The 8,462-nt window shown below is 42.6% G+C and overlaps 1 protein-coding gene across 1 annotated transcript in view; it reads right to left on the reverse strand.

Annotated features, from left to right (window-relative positions):
* zfhx4 (zinc finger homeobox 4) overlaps positions 1–4,054 on the reverse strand; it is a 93,995-nt gene extending 89,941 nt beyond the window's left edge. Inside the window, exon 1 of the mRNA XM_005912029.2 lies at positions 3,960–4,054. The gene's annotated coding sequence lies outside the window, so the exon portion shown is untranslated. The remainder of the gene's footprint in view (positions 1–3,959) is intronic.
* Between the last annotated feature and the right edge of the window lie 4,408 nt (positions 4,055–8,462).

Here is an 8,462-nt window from a genome sequence, read left to right on the forward strand (position 1 = left end):
CAGACAGACACTGTGCTGAAGTCCACTGACACAGAGAGATTCCAAGATGGCCGCGCACCTGTCATGGAGGTATCTTGTCCTGATTATGTATGGAGATCACCTCAAGGCCTCCGTAAGCTAGCGAGAGTATGCACACCTCCAGTCGCAGGTTTGATGCTGGTCAAAAGCCTGTCATTTTAAAACCACTGACTGCCCCACAGAAAGAAAGGATAAGCCCAGGCTATGTCTCCTTTCTCCCTCGCTCTCCTCCTCGCTCACTCTCTCTCACACACACACAACCAGACACACACTTCTTTTTTCTTTCTCTCCGTTGCCCTCTCTCCCTCATTCTGTCTCTCTCTTTTTCTCTCTCTCTCTCGCCCCTCTCTCACATCAGAAGTGCTGAAATGCACCCCAGGGCCAAATCGCACAGAACAACCCCTCTGAGCCAGAGAAAAAAGCTGGAATCCGTTTGCCCTGATATTTCACCAGCACCAGCCAGGAGCGAGGGAAAGACAGAGGGAGAGAGAAAGGGAGAGAGAGAGGGAGAGAGAGGGGGAGAGAGAGGGGGGGAAAGAGACTGGGGCAGAGAAAAAGGGACAGATAGGAAAACGGCAGACCAGGGTTGTATTTATTGGGGGTGTGAGTGCCGCGCTGTAGGCTGTGGGATGGTCGGGAGAGTGCAAGGTGTTGCTGTTAGGTGTGGTTGGGTTTACAGAAAGGGGAAGAGCATGCATAGATAGAATGGTGGAGTGAGGAAAAAAAAAGAGAGAGATGGAAGGATTGGTCATGCGCAAGGTAAGAGAGAGGCTTTGTTTGATTGTATGTGGTGGTGGTGGTGGAGGGGTTGAGGTGGTGATGTGGGGATGGGGAAGGAGGGGGTCGAAGCTGTCGTCTGTAGGGTTATTATTATTGCAGGCAATCTTTGTGTGTGTGTGTGTTTGTGTTTGTAAGAGAAGGAGATGTGAGGAGATATGAGATTCAGCTTCGCGGGTCATTATTATTATTTATTTTCTTCTGTGACGAATGGCATGTGGCGAAAATTCTGAAGGTTTGAAGTCACACCCTCTGTGACGCCACTGATTACGTGGCTCATTTGCATACATAACGAGAACTGTTGATGCAGGTACCGGCTGATGCCTCGACTAGTGCGTCTAGGGCCTCCTATTGATCTATCGATTCGAGTGGGAGGACTGAACTTAAATACAGTATGTGCATTCAGTGAACACACGCACACACACAAGTAGGCCTCGACGATTAACATTATTCCCACCTGCCCCACTGTGCCAGTAATAACTCCAAGAGGAACATTAACAGTTGGGAAAGAGCTGAAAGGACGAGGGCAGAGCATATAAAAGGAAATATAGTTTAAATGAAAGAGAGATCAGAAGAGCGGAGTGGGATAGAAGAGCATTTTTTGCCATTTCACCCAGTTTAATAGGAGGACAGTTAATGGGCCCTTTTTTATCGGGCACAGGCATCAATCAAAAGGTGTCAGGCGGCCGCTGAATCTGGGCTGTGGTCCTCTTCACAGATGACTGATTAGCAAGCCAAAATCACCAGATCCATCTTCCGGCGGTCACTTTTATTACAGTCATTTTTAAAGTGACAGCAACCTGCCTTGTCTCACAACACTGGCCACCGCATATATATTCTCATCTTTTCTCCCCCCCTCTCTTTTTTTCCTCTCTGCATCCGTCTTCCTCTATCATTCTGTCGCTGAGTATTTGGTCAGTCACTCTCCTGTTGTTTCCACACCCCCCCTCTTCGTTTCTCCTTCTTTTAACTACTTTTATCTGACTTTCTCTCAGTCTCTCTCCAATTCCCCCACCCCCTGTTGGTACTACACTTATTCTCTCACTCTGCTGGGCAGGTTGAGGGGAAGCAGGGTCAGGGAGGTGTGGAGAGAGACAGGGGAGACAAGGGGGAGAGAGAAGAGAAAATAAGCCCCCCCACCTCTTCCATTGTCTGAAGGGTGTGTTCTGAATCCCTATATCGTTTGCTCTCCCGAGATGGTCGAGAAATTCATTTTGCACACTTTCCCCTGCTGTCTTACACTGGAGGAGGAATTCTCCATTCCCAAGCAGAAGATGAATGCAAATGAAACAGTTTCGGCGTGGGATGTGTTGGTCACAGCTGCATTTACATGGCTGCGTTCTACAGACGGCATTTTAAAGAAACAGACATGGTGACATTAAAGTTGGAGGCCGGGGAGTGTTAAAACGTGTTTGGGGGGCCAGCATGTAATAATATGTTGCTGGAAAAGGGGTGTCAGGAGACTGTCTTGGGGTAGAATTTTGTTTTGGAGCTTGTCAGTCGGATTTTTCATCTTTTCTTGCTTCAGTTTACTTACAGGCTGTGTTCAAAATAAATCACTGCATCAAATAATCATTGTGCAATCATTCAAAATGGCAGCTGAGCTATGTTTACCCAACGGTTTGCATACATGTGTGTGTGTGTGTGTGTGAGAGAGTGTGTATGAGGCCAGACTCTAAAGAGCACTCCTGTGTCTTGGCAGGAGATATGCTAATCGCAACTGACATCAATCTGAAAAACATCAGCCGAAGTAACATGTGTCTAAGATTACATTTACAACCTTCTGAGCAAAGAGGGACAGAGCGAAAGCACGCACACACACATACAAACACACACACACACATGCGCGCACACACATAGTGAAGGAAAAGTGGGTCAGGTAAAACAAGCAAACGTATTTCAGAGACAGCCTGCCATTTGCAATGTCCTCAAAAAACAACTGATTGAACAGCTTGTCGAAACATTAAGGATCAAATTTGAAAGCTTTGGAGTCATCTTAAATACACGGAGGATTATTCTATTAAACAAATGCGCCCTTTGTTTTTAACTGCCTGCTTAAATAGGGAAAATTTTTAATATTTAGAGACACAAAAAAAGGATTAGTCCTTTCCTTTGTACAGGCTTTTAAAGTTAAGGTTATGAGTTCCTTTCATTTTCTTTTGATGAGGTGGAGGGAATATATTTATATTCCTGGCAGTGACATGCATTAGAAGACAACCTAGGTTACATTTTACAGTGAAACAGCTGAACATCTGAGTGACTCAGGCGGGTGTAAAATATGGGTCCTGCTAAACTCCATTTGTATAGGACGCTTAGATGTGAGTGCGAGTGTGTGCTGAGGGAGCAGATAGACAGAGAGACATACACACACAGGAAATCATAATAATGGTGCTAGCAGCTGTGGCTTACTAAGTGAACACATACGACTGCAGATATACTGGAATCGGTCTTCTCCTAAGCTCGGGTTCAGATCTGTGGGTGTGTGTGAGTGTGAGAAGGAGACAGTGAGAGAGAGGTTGCATGTGGAGAGAGGCTCCGTGCCTCCCTATCTTTCCATTATGAAGTTAAGTTAGAACATAAGCCCTCCTCATACACACTTAAACACTCAAAGTTCAGATTCATTTGTCACAGCTGAAAAGCATCAAAATTGAGACAACAAACTTTGCCTGCTATTTGTGTCGTTCTTTCTCTTTCCTTCCGCTCTCGAACACACTCTTAAGGACGCTTTCAGTCTATCTGGAGGGCAGCGGGCCACTCGGGTCTGACAGCGAATTCGTCCCGAACATCCGCCAATAAAAGATTGCTCCAGTATTTTACGCTGGAAACGTTTGATGACAAGTAGTAACTAGCGTGAAATTCCCCCTAGATTAAATGTCCTAGGAGTTGTATTCCCATCCGGCAAATACACACATATGGGAACATGTAAGACTGCACACACGCACGCACACACGCAACCTGTAAACTCTCTGCAGGGGGAAGGCGCAGGAAACAAATATATATTCTGAGAGAGACACACAGAAACATATGGCCATAGAGTACACTCGGCACAGTCATGGTCCCATGCAAACACAATGACAGAAGCAGACATACTATATGTACAGTATAGACTGGATACTATATAAATGCATATGAATGTCTGCATAGAAAAACACTGATTTACTCACAGGCGTTCAGACTGGAGACACACTGGGGGGCAAATCATAGCAAGAGACTTGTAGCTTGTTTGGCTGATTACCAGTCGAGCAAACAGTAGAAAGAGCATGCTCACACTGCCACCTCCATCCTCCTCCTACACACACACACACACACAAGCACGCACACACACAAGCTTACATACAGCGTGTCACATACACAAACCAGTTTTTTTCTTTTCTTGTTTTTTTTAGTGCTGATTATTATAATTGTTCTAAGTTCTGCTTTCTTCTCTTTTTCCCCACCAGTTTTTGCTCATTATATTTGTCTCGACTGAATTGAGACTTTAGCAGGCACATTGGTTCAAAATGTTAAAATTTTTTTTTGTTTAATTAAGCAGGTAACACCGCGGTCAAGTAATGGAAAAATTTAGGGGTGTTTATACAAAATACTTGTTGGCATTTTTGGGGAAAAATACACAATTTAAATTAGACTTGTTGATTTCTTTGATCTCAATCTTTCAAGCTCTTTCTTTCTCTTTCACACGAACTCACACACACACGTACTCAGAGTGAGTCACACGATGGATAGGGTCAGACAAAAGCATCAGTAGGCTTCTTTGCCATCACAAACCAGCCTACTGAAAGTATCATTGCGCTATAACACAATGCATAAGTCTATAAGATAGTTTCTTTTAACAATATCAAGCTGCAGTAATTTTAGCTTGACTACTCCTCCAATCACATGACTCCGACCTTTCGCAACTTGAACATAGATGCAAAAGAATACTCTGATTTGGGTCTTTTGGATAGAATAATCTAGATTGGTATTCTCTTTCTTGCTTTTTCCATCTTTCTTTTTTCTGACCAAAAACTGATTACACCTTCTGTAGCATCATATTTCTTTACTTAGCTATTAGGTTTTCTCCAATATTCTATTCACTTTTATTAAATGAGACAACAAAATTGCCTTGAAACCAATTCGATTGCTTAAAACGAATATCTAAGAGGAGAGCTTACTTGGATTTTAATCCGTTTTATATTACGCTGACTCTAATGCCAACATTTAATAACTCTTAAATGCCCAACATGTGTAGGCAGTTTTAATGTTCTAAGTTACACATCATGTCCAGTTTGCGAAAGTGGAAAACGGCAACAATTTCAGCCTAGTTTGGAGCTCAGTCACATCAAGAAACAGTGTATACATCATAAGAGATTTAATAAATGCCTTTAAAACAAATCTGCCATGATGGCGCAATTTCAGTGCCACCTGGTTCTTATGCAAGGCTTCCTGCTGTTCTCGTGCAGGGAAAGTCAAAGCAGAGCATGAGGAGGTCAGACAGAGGTAAGTCTAAATAAAGTCTCTAACTGGGCCGCTTTACAAGGCTTAGTTAAAGATATTGATTCAGTTGTAAAAAGCAACATTCTGCTTAGTGAAGAGAAAGTTGCAGTTTACAACTTGTATGTTCATAGCATCTCTTGGCATGTGTTTCCGTTACCACAGTTATGTGCCATAATTGCATTAGACTTATGACCTTTCAGAGGAGTGGGAAGGAGCAAGAAAATCCTTGGAACATCTTAATTCGATCCCTTTCAAAGGGGAGAGGCCGATTTTGGGAGAGGAGGAGGCTGTGCACATGACATATTACAAGCAGAGCGGTGCCAGCTATTGCAGTGCCCTGTTTTTTATTTTCACTTCATATTCTTCAATGAAAGGTTCTTTTGTTGTCTACTGGCTGATTGACTTTAATAAGAAACATTCTATTGTACCAAATGTTGGTTTTGCACAAATGAACTTTGTGCTTCCCTTACTTATTTTCAAATTAGATTCAAAAAAAGGCACAGAGCAGTAGAGGCGGGCCTGGCTGTTTGGGATCACAATAAACATGACATGCACATGCACCTAAGCAGTTCTAAGTCATTCATATGCTCATACACAAAGCTGTAATCCCTTATCCTTTACACCCCAAAGTGTGTTATGGTCTAGAAAGAGAATTCAAAAAGCGTGACTTTGACAGAGAAGGAGGAAAAACAATATTTAGAGGAGGAAGGGACCGGCGTGGAGAGATGAGAGAACAGGATAGTGAACTGACTATGCAACAGCATTCAACTTGATTCTCTCACGGCATTTAACATGGTTCAGTTATAAGGCTGCAAGAGTGTTTGCGAGTGAGTGTGTGTGTATGTGGTATCGACAAACTCAGCCCTTGATCTGTGAAGAGGAGGTGATGGTGTCTTAAGAGTTGGCTGTGTACAAATTGTGTAGATTTAGCCACTGGAAACAATCCTGTAGTGTGTGTGTGTGTGTGTGGATGGAGCCACTGAAAGCAATTCCTCAGAATAACCGGTGAGTTGGACTACCTGCTGGCATGAGCTAAGCTGTAGATCGATAACAAGTGTGCGTTTGTGTCCGTATATGTTAGAGTGTTTGTCGTATGTTTATTTGTGTGTGTAGGTAGGTACGTGTGGGTGTGAGTGTGCGTACGTGTGTGTTGAGGCATCATACAGTTACTGAACCATTTGCTATATTTGGCTCCCTCAATGCAACATCAGATTTTATGAAAGCAATCCATCTGAATCGGCACAATAAATTCCCATCAGCCGACAATTGCTTAAGTGAATCTAACAAGTGTTTCTAAAATCTTTATAAAATTACATCTGAGCTCGAACAGATTAGATGTTAGAAACAACATTTAGGTCAATAATACAGTTTAGACAACACGTCGGATCAATACGCGCACATAAACACACAGCTGTGAGCACATTCACACGCGTATACAGATTCAGTTGCCATGGCGTCCGTATGCTTTTTGCATGTTCCTGTCACCCTGCCGACGAGAGTGTCATGTGCTGAAGGGCATGGTGACCCAAGCAGCCAGCAGCTTTTCCTCAAGGGTGACATGTCCATTACATTCTAACAACAGAGACAGCCAGCGTCCGGGCCTAGTTCAACCTGAGACAGGCACTGACACTTTCTCTGGCACTCATCTCCATACTACCACAGTTGCTGTATCACCAAGAATCATGTTTTCCTTTTTTTCAAAAAAAGATTTCAGGACATGTTTGAATTTCCACAGCATAATTTCAGCAGGTGTCACGGTGCAATATTCATGAAACAACCTTCAACCTATTGGCCTTTACTTTGTGCTGGTTTCTGCAAAGAAGAGCTGCAGGCAAATAAAATGCACAGTCATGTGATAATATAGAATATATCACAAGGTATTATTAGGCTGTGATCGAATAAGACAGATGAGTGAGTGCTGCTCGGGCAGCCAAGCTGCAGTTTGCCAAATAACCAAACGCGCCGGCTCTGGTCCATCTCAGATCTGATAGTCGCTTGATCTAATCATTGCGTCTGGCAGCGTGGATGCATTTGTAGCAGTGGAGGAAAAAAGTTGGATGAGAATTCTTAATAGATTTTTGAGTGTACATTTTGTATAATTATGGTAGTTTAAAATTAAAATGTAAAAGAGTGGCAGAACACACTGGGGGAAAAAAAGTATGCATTGACGTATTTTTCACTCAGTGTTGATGTTTATGGGTTTTTTTGCTGACAGAAATACTGAAGCTGGTGGAGGTAGGCTAACCACAGACCACAGGTACAGACACACTACGGCTCCACAAACAGTGCAGCTCAATGGTAACACAAACAGCATGGGTTCATAAGGCACATGGCACTCTACATAATTAGCATTGCTACTCATGTATATGATCACAGTTAGCCAACAAAAACCCCGCAAACATAATGATAACAAAATGGAAAGCCCAGTCAAATCAAGTTCAGATTGTCGCTGAAGATGCAGACAGCTCGTGTATTTTAAACAAAAGGACATGATTGATGATTGAACAATGGTAATTATTAATCCCAGAGTCCTGGTGAGTTTATAGCAAGATAAATTTGTAGCTTCAACATCCAAAATGTGCCTGTCATCAGTAATCATTAATAGCGCCCGGATTTGTACATGCACTACTGTAAAAAATATTTTTTAATTAGCGTGTCTTACTTCAGTGAGATGCTGTGACATTATTACAGCACTACATAAGATAAACTACCAGAATGGGAAGCCGATTATAATATCTCTAACTTTACCCCCCTGTTAGGTTGTTAGCATTCCGGCGAGCACGTCTCAGTGCAAAAAGAAAAAAAAAATGTTGATATGTCTGGCTGACACTAAACATAATCACTCCCGGAAAACAAGGACGGAGAGTTTTGAAGCCCTTTTTGATGTAGGCAGCAGCTTGGAGTCAGTAATGAGGATGTTGATTTTGTTCTGATTATAGAATTGCTGGTCTGTTTGTTGATATAGCTCAGCTGTGGCCCTCCCTCCCGCTGAGCTACATGGACACCAACTGCCAACATGTGAATTAAAGTTACTTACCATCCAATTAGTCATACTACTCACACTTGGAGCAGAAAATGTTCAGCACAACAAGAGATCAAATCCAGACCTCTAGACTAAGCCATTAGTTACTTATGAGATAGGTTTAGCTTGAGGTATCCTAATAAAAGCAACAGTAATATGCAATCAAATCACT

Source organism: Haplochromis burtoni, unplaced genomic scaffold (genome assembly GCF_018398535.1).
Source record: "Haplochromis burtoni strain Fernald_Lab_line unplaced genomic scaffold, NCSU_Asbu1 Contig_1, whole genome shotgun sequence".
NCBI lineage: Eukaryota > Metazoa > Chordata > Actinopteri > Cichliformes > Cichlidae > Haplochromis > Haplochromis burtoni.